The sequence below is a fragment of the Dendrobium catenatum genome, unplaced genomic scaffold, assembly GCF_001605985.2.
Source record: "Dendrobium catenatum unplaced genomic scaffold, ASM160598v2 fragScaff_scaffold_621, whole genome shotgun sequence".
Taxonomy (NCBI): Eukaryota; Viridiplantae; Streptophyta; class Magnoliopsida; order Asparagales; family Orchidaceae; genus Dendrobium; species Dendrobium catenatum.
The window spans coordinates 4,679,711-4,695,041 of record NW_021319083.1 but is presented as its reverse complement, the minus strand read 5'-3'; the positions used below and the strand labels follow the sequence as shown (position 1 = coordinate 4,695,041).

General features: G+C 33.2%; 1 protein-coding gene across 1 annotated transcript in view; it reads left to right on the top strand.

Moving 5' to 3' along the window:
* The first annotated feature begins 7,403 nt into the window (after positions 1-7,403).
* The window catches only part of LOC110102760 (probable ethylene response sensor 1), a 16,353-nt gene continuing 8,425 nt past the window's right edge, over positions 7,404-15,331 (top strand). The window contains exon 1 of the mRNA XM_020831224.2: positions 7,404-7,590. The gene's annotated coding sequence lies outside the window, so the exon portion shown is untranslated. The remainder of the gene's footprint in view (positions 7,591-15,331) is intronic.

Genomic DNA, 15,331 nt, shown 5'->3' with positions numbered 1-15,331 from the left:
TCAACTCCCTCCAATATCAAAATCTTAGAAAGGGTAGGGATTTGAATGGGCTTTAACTCCTTGCATTTTTCATCCATTTTTAGCAATAAATATAAGGTTTCCTAAACATCTTCATTCTAAGCTTGTCCTTAGTAGTTTTGCATTTACCCAAATTCTGAGCTTTTTTCATTGTTGGCATTTCTCTTAATTTTTGACTATTGGCCAAGTTTTATTTTTTGTGTTTCTTTTTGGCGTTCCATTTTTTAGCCTTTAATAACCCGTATTAGTAACTAATGGTATTTGGTTCTTTTTGGTCTATAGATTGTTCTATATTCTATTTTTAAAAAATATAGTATGTATTTATTCAGATAGAGCTAAATTATCTTATCTGGTTTATTTTATGAGATCAACTCTTCAAAATATTAGTATGGTTACTAGTAAATATTTTTCCAAATATTGTAAGATGATTCCAAAGGACAATCTAAAAACATAATATAGTGTCTTAGTTTTGGATGAAGAAAGTAGTCCAAAGAAATAATTGCCTTAAGATTAGATTATGGAACTTGAAAGGTTAGATATTATTAGTGAGAGGGTCATATTGAAAACCCATAGTTGAATCAAATTTTGTGTGGGAGAAAATGGCTGATTTCATTAAGGAGATTATCACCTAAGTGTTAAAGGAATATATAAATTAATCTTATATATAAAGAGATATGGTGATAGAGCGAGTCTTATAAGTTATTGAAGAAAACAATGTGCTTTTAAAGAGTGTCAAAAAATACTTACTATTTGGATTTACAATGATTATGTGAATTCTAGAAAGATTTGCAATGAGGGAATCACGTATGACAAAGCTACACTTTTTGATAATTTTATAGCACATTAGGTATGATAAAGTTCCAAGAGAAGTGCTATGGAGAGTTCTTCAGAATAAAGGGTTTAATAATGCTTATATTCAAGTCATCAAAAAGATATGTATGCAGGAGCTATTACTTATGTTCAAACACAATGTGGTTTGACCAAGTATTTTCTTATTTCAATTGGATTACATCAAGGATCTGCCTTAAGCCCATATCTTTTTTGCTTTAATCATGGATGTTCTCACTAGACATTTTCAAGAGAGGTTGTACCATGGTGTATGCTTTTTGCTGATGATATTTTTCTTATTGATAAGACTAGAGAGGGAGTTGCAGGTAAACTTGAATTATGGAGGTCAACCTTAGAGTCTAAATGTTTTCATTTGAGTATATCTAAAATTGAATATATTAAGTGTAACTTTAGTAATAATAGATCTCGTTGGGGATTGCGACTTTGGGTGATCAAGTCATTAATAAGAATACACATTTTCGATATATTGGGTCTATTGTTCAGAGTGATGGTGAAATAGATGGGGATATTATTAGTAGAATTCAAGTTGAATGGTTTAAGTGGAGGAATGCATTGGGCTTATTGTGTGATGAAAAAGTCCCCCTCAAACTTAATGGAAAACTCTATAAGAAGGTGGTTAGACCTGCAATGCTTTATGGTGCAGAATTTTGGCCATTAAAAGAGAAGCATAATATTAAGTTAAGTGTTGTAGAGATGGGATGCTCAGGTGGATGAGTGGCTTTACTCTTAGAGACATGATACGAAATGAGCATATACATGAAAAGGTTGGAGTAGCTCTAGGGGAAGATAAGATTAGAGTGAGTTGTCTTAGATTGTTTGGTCACATAAAACGGCGGCCTTCCGATGACCAGGTTAGGAAAGTAGATGTATTAGATTTGACTTATGTTAAGAAAGATAGAGGTAGACCTAAAAAGACTTGGTTAGCAAATATTAGAGATGACCTTTCTTTCTGATATTTAAATGATAATTTAACTCTTAACAGGACACAATTGAGAAAAAAAAATTCATGTAGCTGACCCCACATAGTGGGATAAAGGCTTGATGTTGTTGTTGTTGCGTCGTCGTCTCAATATTGTTAGAAGTTCAAGTTTATCCAAGTTGTGATAATCTTAAGTATCTTAGTTATATTTCATATATATGAATATATATCTTATAGGACTGATGCCATATGATTAGAATCAAGTGCTTTGACTGTTCTATGTTACAGGGTACTACTGTGGAGATTTAAACATAAATTTGATAAAACTGCTCAAAGACCAAACATGCTAAATGAATTATAATGTGGGGTGATTAAAAAGTCCCTGATATCTAAGTTGAGTATAATAAAAATTTTTAAATGGTCGTGCGACAAAGCCAGGAAAGTTAGATATATAAATGCTATATGCGAGATAATTTAGGATTAGCAAATATTGAAGATAAGATAATTAAAATTATATTCAAGTTGTTTGAGCATGTACAATTGAGAGTATAAGATGCACATATAAGATGCGTTGTGTAGATTCAATTAGTGGAGGTGGATTTGAGGTTAAAGGGGCAGACAATAGTTACAAATATATAGAAGCTTTACAACATTATTTGTGCAAAGTATATTAAATAAATGAATCGATACTTAAAATGGATGAATAGTGGAGGAAGATCTAGAGAGCCATCACCCGAACAATTTCTATAAGGCTAATTGTGCTGATAGTCATTACTTTTTTGTCTATCACATTTTCATCCCATTCCTTGCAGAAATTAACATAGTTTAGGTAATTTAATTAGCAACATTTTGAGGGTTATTTTATTTTAAATTAGTTGTTTATCCAACTTTCATGTAATTTGCCAGGCTTGGGCCTACATCTTCGGTTCTAATGTGTAGTTTGTTGATTATTATTTAAAGATTATGTTCCTAGTGAGGATGATGAAATGCACTATTGCTTTGTTTCTCCTTGCAGTGATTTATTTCTTCTTTTGCTTTTATTTGTATAAAGGGATGTAGGAGGAAGATAGCAGGTACAGCAGTTCCTTAAAAATGGAAGGCTGTGACTGCATTGAGCCACAATGGCCCGCTGATGAGCTTTTAGTGAAGTATCAATATATCTCTGATTTCTTTATTGCCCTTGCCTACTTCTCCATTCCACTTGAGCTCATTTATTTCGTGAAGAAGTCTTCATTTTTCCCATATAGATGGGTGCTTATACAGTTTGGTGCCTTCATTGTCCTTTGTGGAGCAACCCACTTGATAAACTTGTGGACATTCACAATGCACTCAAGGACACTGGCTATAGTAATGACTGTAGCAAAAGTTTCGACTGCGGTTGTGTCATGTGCAACAGCCTTGATGCTTGTTCACATAATTCCTGATCTGTTAAGTGTGAAAACAAGGGAGCATTTTCTGAGGAACAAAACAGAAGAACTTGATAGAGAGATGGGTATTATACGCACACAAGAAGAAACAGGGAGGCATGTGAGGATGCTCACTCATGAAATTCGAAGAACACTTGACAGACACAGTATATTGAATACCACTCTTGTCGAACTTGGGAGGATTTTTTTTTTTTTCAGTATTTTAAACATCTTCAAGCTTTAATATGAATCCAGTAATTCTACGACCCCCAACCCCCCCTCCCCAAACGGAAGCTGTAGTGCCTTCTTCCATGACAATTTTTTTCTATCAACCTTGTTGATGTAAGTCAAAGACTGCATTATACACCTCTACTTCACCAAGTCTTTCACTCTAGTTTTAATGTATCATCTTTCTATTTCAATTTCCCATATAATAGAATCATTTCTCACTATATCACCTCTTATTTTGCTATCAATCCATCTAAACATTTTAATGAACTAAAGCATTTTAAGGTGGTTGTAGATCATGTTGTATTGTGTAATTGGCCTATAAATTTTCTTATTAGTTTAAAGGAGGGTTGTTTTGATGTATTAAGAGTTAAAAAGTAAATAAGAAATGTATGGGTTTTAAAATTTTTGGTGTTTGGTTAGAATTAAAGCAAATACAAATTTGTTTTCTTGAGGAATTTTGAATACACCAAATAGGCTATTTTTGGTGTATTATGAGTTTGTCTAAATCGGGCAAATTCAAAATACACAAACTTTCAACCTCATGAACCCCACATACGCTTGAAATATCCTTGTTCTTGGCTAAGTTGTCCCAAGCTCCTTCAACCTCGCCTTTGTCATCTGAAAGGTCGTCGATCTTGGCTTCATTCCCTCCCTCAGATCCATTGCCCTCAACTTTGTCAACCTAGCTTTCGTTGTCCTCAACTCCATCGACCTACCAATGTCGTCCACGACATTATGGACCTCGCCTCTACCGTCCTTAGCTTGGCCTCACCTTTGTTACCCTTAGCTCTGTCACCCTCATCTATGCCAACCTCAAATCTATTGCTCTTGCCTTTGCTAACCATAGCTGCATCATCTACCTTGATTATGGTGTTCTCTTCTCTATTTTGTTCTCCGCCGTTCAAAGGAGTAAGAGGGAGAGAGATTTCTATGTTTTTGAATTACATTGAAACAAATAAAAATATATTTACATTCAATCAAAAATTTTAAATTTAAAATACTAAAACAACAATAACAATAACAACAACAACAACATCAAAACTTTATGCCACTACGTAAAGTCGGCTACATAAATCCGTTTTCTCTATGACGTCATATTAAAAGTTAAATTCTCATTTAAATCTAATACAAAAAGGCCATTTCTAATACTTTCTAACCAAGTCTTTTTTGGTCTACCTCTATCTTTTTTAACATATGATGGGCTGAGAATATCCACGTAGGATTAGTTGGCGGTCTTCTGCTTTGAAAATTAACATTAGCATTCTAGTCTCACTTAGCGTGCATACTGTCACTATCCCAGGTCACTTCCTTCGTTGCTGGTATGTTTCCAACCATGATTTGCCCAGCCCCTGCTGACCTATAATTGATTCACTTTACAACAATCCAAACTCCAAAATGTATTTCAAATACATTGAGTTTGACGTTGCGATTAGAATAGACCTTAATTCTAAATACTTGCAAGAAACTGTCCCGTAAGTCAAGATGTCTTCTTTGTTTTTAGTTATGAGGTTGGCAGTTGCCATTTTAGCCACCAAGATTGCATATGGGTGTGGGATTTTTCTTGGTATGCTATAAGCACAAGGAAATAACAAATTGTAAAAAGGTATGACCCTCCATCTAGGGTTGTAATTGTGCTGTGTGGAGCCAAGATTTGCTCTGCGCATGCTCATTCATTTAATTACCTACTGAACTCAATCTTAAGCATGATCATTTTGACTTTGGTTTGAAGCCAAGCCTTATTTTGAGTTTGGTTTGAAGCCAAACCTTATTAATTATATGTCGTATGATTTAAACATATCATTATTATTAAAATAGTTGCATTCAAAATTAATATAGTTCACTCAATATTATTTCTAAAATTTTTAAAGTTCAAATGTTGTTAACTAATAAAATTAGATTTCTCTCTATTCATATAACTATTTGATCAATATTTTCATCATATTTATATTTCTTAAAAAATACATAAATTTTTAAAGTGCTTATAATACAAGAAAATTTTTGATATACAAGTACGTATATCGTTGCACAGGTTCAAATGCATTTGCTTGCATGCTTTACTTCAATGCTAAAAATATTGTATTAATTTATGTAGTAACGAGTAAGACATTCAAAAGGTTTGTTAGTATTAAAATAACAACCAAGATGATTTGATTGTCTAATAGAAGGGTATGTTGCATTAAATCATAGATTCACAGGGTAAACTTCCAAAATATTCTTGGTCTAAACAGTTTATTGTTCTATATTGACATAAAAAGTTGAACTCATTCTTAAAAGAGTAACAACTTATATTTCGATTGGCTGTATGAATCCTCATTCTTCATTGATTTATGTTGATTGTCAGTTTTTATTCAACTCTTATTACCTGATGTTACTCATATCTAACATTTTTTTCCAATTCTTTGATATTACTTCTATCTATTTTTCATGTTTGTGCAATTTGAGTCCCTCGTTTACACTCCCAACTCACCAAATATAGCAAATTGTTTGATAGGTGCTAGTTTTATTAGTCCTTTAATGAAATCATTTCTCATTCTAGCTTTTTTGGGTTTTACCATATTTCCATCTAAAATTCGCAGATTTGTGGAACACAATTTTTAGTTTAGGCTTATTTGTTGCCCAAAACTAAGTCGAATTTGGAATAACTAGACCGCATTGCTGTTTTTTTAGATTTATGTTCGAGTCTCCATGATGTTGTATTTTTGCATAATGCTTTACCATCGAATATTAATTCTAGAAGTTATGTTCACTGTCTCCCCTGTTTGTGACAATCATTTACAGATATTTACTGACAATCATATCTACCTATTATTTCCCATAAAATCTAACAATGTAGTGTTTAACAATCATCAAAACGGCTTTAGTTTCAATCACCACGATGCATAGGTAACTCCACAAAGTCAAAATACTTTAAATAATATGTTATATAGATAAGTTCAGAAGGATAACATTAGCATTGAAGAACATGCTGACATGTACAAAATAAATATTCTGCCTTCATCACGTGCAAAGTTAAATGAAAATTTGAAGTAACGATAAAGAAGTAGGATAAATTTCAATTAAAGGGAGTAAGAGTTGAGTATAAATCTGAAATCTGGGAGGAATCTCACCAGCTAGGATTGGCTTGTCATGCGTCCAACTTGTGATGCAAATGATTCTGCGATGCATCCTAGGTAAGCCCTAGAGTTTCATTCTGTTTTTTTACAATGAGAAATTTTATCTGAATTGGTAAACAATCACATTTTTTTCTTTTGTTTTTGAAGGTTTTTAGATATTTTGCGGTGTTCTCAAGCTGTATCCTGTTGCAGTTTAATCTTCATTTTTTTAGTAAACTACAATATACTTACAAACTGCAGAACTACAATCACTGCCACATGCTTACTATGGCCGAAGTGGGAGGATTAATTGTGTGATTACGAAGTCCCGTTGTTCTTTTGGTCATTACCTTGATTCCCATTGCCAATTTTATTTTATATCCGAATTTCTTACCGTTTTATGGTGCATAGATGATTATCTGAACATGTATTTTCATCGTCTTTTCATTTCTTAACTTTATTGGGGCATTTGCTATAGTTCGAAAGCAAGAAGTGCTATATTTGTTAAAATCTTCTTGTAAGAATTAGTTTGTCATAAGATTTTTCCCCTGAATATTTTCTTTTGTTAAAATCATATTTGCCAAGCAATTCAAACTTGGGCTTACTAAAACCACGTTTCATAAAAATTAATTATATTTTGCAAAGTATATGACTGAAAAGATGATTATAAGAAAGCTTTAATTATATATATATATATATATATATATAATATAGTATATATATATATATATATGGCGGACTGTTACTTGCTTTAGGGGCTAATTGCCTCCCTTAAAATTTTTTTTTTATTAGAGGGGGTAATAGGTAACTGTGATCCCTTAAATCTCTTATTTTGCCCCCCTGCACTAACCCGCCGAAATCACCAAAAAAACAGTGGAAGAAGTTCGGGCAAGTCGGATTTACGGAAGGCTTTAAGGCTTCGTCGCTTCGAGTTCGGTGATTCGCGCAAGAGGAGGTTCTGGAATCTGAAGATTGGATTTCGCCAAGTTGGTCAACTGCTTGCTTGCGGTCAGAAATTTGTTTGCCTGTCGGGTCCGTCGTGAATCGCAAGGGCCTCCGGCATCAGGAGATCTAGGTCAGTTTTGATTTATGAACACATTGCTTGATTGTTTTGTTTGTTATTTTTTGTTTGATTTATTGTTATTTTATTGGATTTTCATACCGAAATGATGTGTGCTTTGTGGTATTTCATATTTTCATGGAATCATGGTGGCTCTTCATTTTTTTGCTATATCTATATTCTTCTTATTTTCTTTCAATATCTGGTGCAGGCATTGCAGCTGCCATCCCCCATTTTTTCTATGCAAAACCTTTGGCAACTAACTGGTTTTGAATTTCAGTTTATTAGCATTGTAGGAGTCATCCTTCCACTTAAACAGCCATTTACAAAACATAATTGAAAATACTTTAGAAATAATGGATCCTATGCAAAACAGCCATTTAGAAAACCTTTGGCAACTATAACATGAGCAGATGCAATATAGGAATTTGCAAAACTAACTGGCAACGTCCGCTTACTGTTAATAGATTCAATTTAGGAATTTGGTTCATTCGATTATTCTATAACATGAGCAGATGCAATAATGTCAATATATCCATGATTCTTCTATGAATTGACTGAATGCAACTTGAAACATTTAGACAAAATTCTAGAATTGTTGTTATGTTAGAAATGCTAAAAGAGATTCTCCTGAAAATAATTTTAGAATTGTTATTTTGCCATGTTATGATGTAAATATTTTGATTGACGGTCACTCTTCTTTGGTAATAAATTTCATTTTAGGGTTTAGGAAAATGGAGCGTTATTTAAAGAGGAAAGAGCGAATAGAAATTGACATTAACAATCTCCCAGCAGATCCAGGACTCCGACCTCCTATTCTTTTTATTTTCTTTCAATAGATCATAATCGTGTTGATATATTTTATACTGTAGTTGATATGCAACTTCAAGAGCTAAATAATCACTTTTCTGAATCAAGTACTGAGTTACTTCTTTATGTGTCATGCTTAAACCCAAGTGATTCTTTTCATACTTATGATGAGAGGAAATTGATATGTCTAGCAGAGTTATATCCAAGTGATTTTTCTATAATTGAGGTTGTTGCTCTTAAAAGTCAATTATCAACGTACATTATTGATATGCGGACTAGTGAAGAGTTCTCATCTCTAAGAAGCATTGCTGATCTTGCAAAGCAGATTGTTAAGTTCAAGAAGAATGACGTCTATCCTCAAGTTTACAGATTTATTACTTTAGCATTAACTTTACCAGTTGCTACTGCTACAGTTGAGAGAGCATTTTCAGTCATGAAAATTATTAAACATCGATTGCGTAGTAGCATGGGTGATGATTGGCTCAACAATTGCCTTGTGCCTTACATTGAAAAAGATGTGTTTGATTTGATTCCCAATGAAGATGTAATCCAATATTATCAAAAAATGCAAAATAGATTGATAAAATTGTAATAGTTTTCAATTTATCTATCTTATTGGAATACAAGATTTCATTTTGAATTATGTCCTCATTTTATTTTATTTTTTTAATATTTGACTATTAATAAGAAAATTTTGCCCCCCCTAAAATGAAAGGCTGGTTCATAACAAAGTTCCTTCTCTACAACATGGTATCATAGCCAAGGTAATACAACCCATGTTGCCATCCTGTAGTAGCCCTCCCCTCTTGTTCTCTTAAAAAAAAATTATACACCCTTGCCCACTAGCTCATGCACATCTTTGTTGGCTCAATTCGCTTGATCACTTGCTCAACTCACACTACTCAGCTTGTGATTATATCGCTCGTTGTCATGTTATATTGCTTGTTGCCTTGTTAATGCTTGGTCTCTACTTTGCTACCTGTGCCTAGTTTGCACAGTCTTGCTCACTCTATTACTCACATCGCTCCTCCCATTCCCACTAGTTTGAAAAAGTTGTACTCCCTCGGTTTCTGCTTGTTTTCATTGCAACCCACTTTGCCTTCGCTCACAATTGCAACACTACTTAATACGCTAGTCAGTGCATGCCACCATTTTTATAGATCATAATCGCTTTGTCTCATGTGCCTATCTCTTTCCCACTTCAGATTTGTCCTTCCGTGTCTTTCTCACCTCTATGATCTGATTTCTACATAGATACTCCGAGGATCTCTTATTATGGTATCATGGCCTCTCCACCATCTCTTTTGTGTCGAAGCCATCTACTGTTGTCTCAAATTTAATAGTGCCAACTATCTAATGTGGTCTTTTTAGTTTCTTGTTAGTTGACTTGGTTATTATGAGAAACTTTGACATCTTATTGTGTCTTGGAGTCATGATGACACCATCAAATTCTTTAAATGACGATCATTTGAGTACATTAGTCTCACTTGGCTACTCAATGGCCTTGAATCATTTAGTGTATAGTCTATTGCTATCATTTTTCATGGCACTACACGAAAATGCGGGACTTTGTCTATTTTTAGAAAAATATTATTTCCCATGTCTATACTATATATTTTAAAATATTTTCTCATTAATGATATAATTTAGCTCTCGAAGAATATTGCAATGCCTTTGGAAGAAATGGGTTGAACTTCTTTAATGCAAACCCTATACCACTATTTTTACTCTTTGGCAAAAGTGAAATGAGGAATTTTTATTGCCAATTTTCTGTGTGATTCATACTTCCTCTAACTTGTTCAATTATAGATGATGATTGACTCTACCATCATAAACTTTGCCAATGCTCTCTCATGTGCTCTATCGAGCTTTGACTTCCTTAGCCAATGCTTGACCAATTTGCCGCCCTTGCTACAATGCATTATAGTGGTTACAGTTGAGATGATAGGATTGATGGTAGTAGTGGCCATGAGGGCAAAACCTTTTCCCCTTGATCTCATTGTTGCATCATTAATTATCTCTTATAATGGTCTCTTCACTGCGCATCATACCTCTTACTCCTCCCTTACGACTATTATCATTTTCACCCCGAACACTTCTTATGGATTGGTGAATTTTATCTTAGGAGAATTATGACCTTCTCCTTCAACACTCATATATTTTTTTCATTGTCTCACATCATTCTCTTGTTTGGTTTTGCTGCAGTTGATTCTTTTGTAATTATAGGATTTTTTATCCTGATGCATGTTCAGATATATTTAATAAAAAAACAAAACAAAACAAAACTGTCAACCCACGACCCCATGTCATTTTATTCCCATGTTGAAGCAATAGTTGCTTTAGTCATGTAAATAGAACGAAGAAACAAGAAAGACGACGCACATGAATTCAGTTCAAAGTTGGGCTTTCTGACTCTTGTTCCAGGTGTTCCATTTGAGCGATCCCGATCCCATAGCCCAATGCTCAGACCAATTCCTCTCTTGAACGAGCCCGTCGCACCCTCCGCCTGCATACAGACCGAACTAGCGGCTCCGCCTCCTGCCTCTGCATCCGATTCCGGAGCCAGCGACTTCGCCTCCCACCAAGCCGCTTCGCCTGCAGTACCTCCCGGCCACACAAGCCCGACGCTGGTGGCCTCCCTCACTTGCGACCGAACCAGATCCAACCGAACGACGCCCTCACCATTCGTCTCACATGAGCACAACCCACACCCGATTCTCGACCTCAGAAGTACGTCTAACCCACACGTGAAACCTCACCTCCCTTGCTCGATCCCAATCATCATCCATCGTCTGTTTCTTGCAAATGACGGGCTTGCTCGTAGCTTTCTTGAAATAGTGAAGTGAAGAAGAAGGTTTGAAATAGTGAGTGAGGGATCTGTTGTATATTATTATTATTAATACAAATAATAATAATAATAATAATTATAATTAATAAAAATAATAATTAATGATAATAATTATTAATTTTATTATTAATAATAAAAAAGAGGAGCAGGAGACGTCAAAATCACTAATTAGAGGAGATGGAAGATCAATGCCGGGGTTGATATGTTTCCCTCGAAGCCGTTGACCGTTGATTCGATTTGACCTCGACCGGAGCCGAGCAGAACCGTGTATTTTTTAAGTGATATTTGTATGGCGAGGACTTCATATTTGGTGTGGAATTTGTATGCATTACAGACCTAAAGCAACCCAATTCTCTCTTCCTCTCTTTAAATTACTCTCTCCCCACTCCTCTTCATTAAAGTTGTTGGTTCTTTATTTTTCAAAAATACAAGAAATTATGAGAGCTTAAAGTGCCAACTTGGAACCTACATGTAACGCCTTATATTCCCCACCATAATGACTCCATTCCTCCGTTTCTATGCTTTCCCTCTCTTGTGATAAATTCCCATGTAATGGCTTATATAATGGTTGAAGGAATGAAACATTTGGCTAAGTGCTGAAATTCGTATTGATTCTTCATCTTTTTTGGGTGAAGAATGTTTGAGAGTGTGAGCATACCCCTTTGGAGAAGAATTTCCAAGGGAGGGAGTCAATAACGTTAATGGAAAATAACTACTTATGGACGTGCCTATTTCACAAAATGCAAAAAAATATAAAGTTTGCACCTCCTTATGAATCATCAACTAGTAGTTTGTCGTAATGAATCGTTTGTTTTAATAGAAAGTATTGTGAGATTTTCATGTAAACATGGAATTCATTTCATCCTATATCATTAAACCTCTTCGTGTTTCTGTGTTCAGTTCATTTAACAATCGCAATTGTTCAAGTTGCTGCCAAATTATGTAAACATGTAATTTAAGCTCTTTATTTATGAATGACATATTTTCCTCAAATTTATTTTGAAAGCTATGACCCCAATAAAATGGAAGTTTTTTTAATTTTTATTTCATTTACTTCTCACTGTTCATTTGACTTGCATAATTTAGCTATGAGTTCAATTTTTCACCTAATAGCACGTCTGCTCAAGTTGCCTGGCAAGATTATATATTTTTTCTTTTAAGAATTTCTTCTAAGTTCTTTTCTCTGTCGGGATTTCCTAACTTGATTTAATTATTTTGACATCAAAGGTTTTCAAGGAAAAAGTTGAGACTAAATCCTTTTGGCTGTGTATGTAATGTGACAAAAAGATCTACTTTTTTTGTTGAATCAAAATATCCTGAATATCATTTGTGCAACTTTTAATATGATAGGCACAACTGTTAATATGATTTCTACAATTGTTGGACCATTTTAATTTCATATCATGATGAGGCTTCTATCCTTTTATTTATCCTTTGTAAGCATCTTCATTATCAGAATAAAAAATATTTGCTTAATCCTAATCCTTAATTCTAATGTGATTGAAATTTTTGGTCAGGTTATAATTTTTTTTAATTTCAATCAACATTGTATCATTCATACGATGGAGCTTTTGTTGTTCATAATTATCATTTATATTGCACTAGATATTGAGCTTGTTTAAGAATAAAAGATTTGTAATAATTTTTGCTATTTTCTAAAATTGTTATTGGAAATTTTGTCTTTTCCTCTTTTAGCTGTTATCTGCTAAGTATAATGGTAATTAAGTAAATGTCCGGGTTATACTATTCTTATAAATAGCTTTATGTCTTCTTTGAGAACTAGTTGATAAATGTGATAGTTTTACGCACTTGCAAGCTATTGAGTATTGATGGAAGTCCTACCTTCCTACATCCTCAAAACCATCAAAACTATTCTTGAGTCGTATTATTGTTTTTCTTCTACATCATTTGGCTTCCAAGTTAGATTGGAATGATCCTTATGCTGTTTCTGCTTTGTCACATTGCCAAATTTTCTATTTGTTGATTGATTTTGCTCTTTCCTCGATTTTTCCCATGTTCTCTACCAATCATTTGCTATGTTTTTTGTTATTTTCCTATTGTTTTAAGCCCATTTCCACTATGAAGTAATGTGACTAGTTCTATCAAGAAGATTGTCATTAAAGTTTTAGGATGTCTTAGAAACAAACCTTATTATAATAATAGGAGATTTGGTGTTGGAGGGAATAGGTATATAAAGTTATTAAGGAAACGAAATATACTTTTAAAGAATGATAAAATTTGACTTCTATTGAGACTTATAATGATTATAATAAAACTAGAATTCTTATAAAGTTGCACTGAGAAAGGAGATAGAGTTTCCTATGATTTATTTAATTGACTTGATCATTGATAATGAAAAAGAGAAAAATGAATGCAGGAAAAAAGTTTAAGTACTAAGAGATGTAGATATTTTAATAAAGTTAAATGTGTTACAAGAGAAGATTATTTAATCTGATTTAAAGATTATAATAATGAAATATGGAAGCATTAAATTGATAAATCATAAATAAAAGTTTTAATAAATAAATTATTTTAGAAAGAAATAATTTAAGGATTTGGGACTATGTGAGATGCATATTGAGATCTAAAAAGTTAGCTTTTGAATAATAAAATTTTATTAAGCTTCAGGAATAATAAAATTTTAATGAAATTTGAAAATTAAGATGATGCTAAATGATTGAAGAATAAGTATTTTGATATCAATTTTTAAGAATAGAGATGTTTAGATTGTGGTTATGAATGAGGAATTAAACTTACAATGATGTTATGGGAGAGAATGATGGAGTATAGACATAGAAAAATTAGAAAGATGTATTATAAAAGTGATTTTTTTTGTTAAGACAATTAATGAAAAAGTATAGAGAATAGAGAATGGATCTTCATATAAGTTTTATTTATCTTGAGAAAGCATATGATTAAATAACATGATAACTGATTTGCTGTGCATTAAGGAAAAATTGTTTGCGTTAAAGATATTGAGGCTATAGTCATATGCATGACATAGCATTGATTAATGATAGAATAAGTTGAGAAATATAAAAATTTTCAATTATAATTAGATTAAATAATAGTTTAATTCGGATTAAATCAAGTTTATGCTTTTTTGTATATTATATAGTCCTAAGTAGTGAAATATCTATTTAAGATAAATAAAAAGTTATAATAATAGATAAAATATTTAGAAGATAGATTGCTTATAGTTGGTTAAACAAAAACTAGGTATATGATGCAACGACCCATAATACTCCTGAACAATACTCCAAAGTGTAACAAATAAAGCATAACATTTTTCATCTTATATCCATTTGAACCAATTCATCATTTGTTTTTACATATAAACATATCCTCAACATCAACTGGTACATCAATGGAAGTACTAAAAGTTTTAAGCATCCATAAAATATAATTATAGAGCCACTAAGGAAAATCCAAACAAACACTTCATGAGAATGTTAACATACCTTTAGTTTAGTTTTACAAACATAAATAAAATTAACATCTAGGATTGAAATACTTGAAACTTAGTCGGCAACTACTTTTTCTTTCTCTTTTCCTATAACGACAGCCATTAATGAAAATTCTGGTGATCTATGAGGCTCAGTAAGTTATGCAACTGTAAATAGTATTAAACTTGCATGTTAATGTAAAACCCGAAAATCCTATTTTAGTCTTTGCACGCTTTTTAAAGCGCCGCGACGAGAATTTAGTAGAATTTTCAACGTTAACGGAATTCAACAAAATAATTTTAGAAAATTTCGTGCGAAATTCTGATCGTTTTAGTATATAAAACTTATACCCGATTTAGCCTAATTTTAGAGTTATTAATTTTAGAAGTCTCTAAATACCGGTTTTACCCTTAATCAAATGAAATGCCAAATCCACTTAAGCAAGGGCATTATGGACATTTGCAAACCATTTCTCCCTAAATAAGAAAATCGAAACTCTCCCCCTCCCATTTCACGCGTGACCGAACGAAGAGAGGGGCGGAATCGAGCGGACTAGGCGCGGACGGCGGGTTCGGCGAGGGCTCTCCGGCGACGATTTTCCGGCGAGAGTTTTAGGTCAAATCGAAGAGGACGACAAGAGGAACACTCAGGT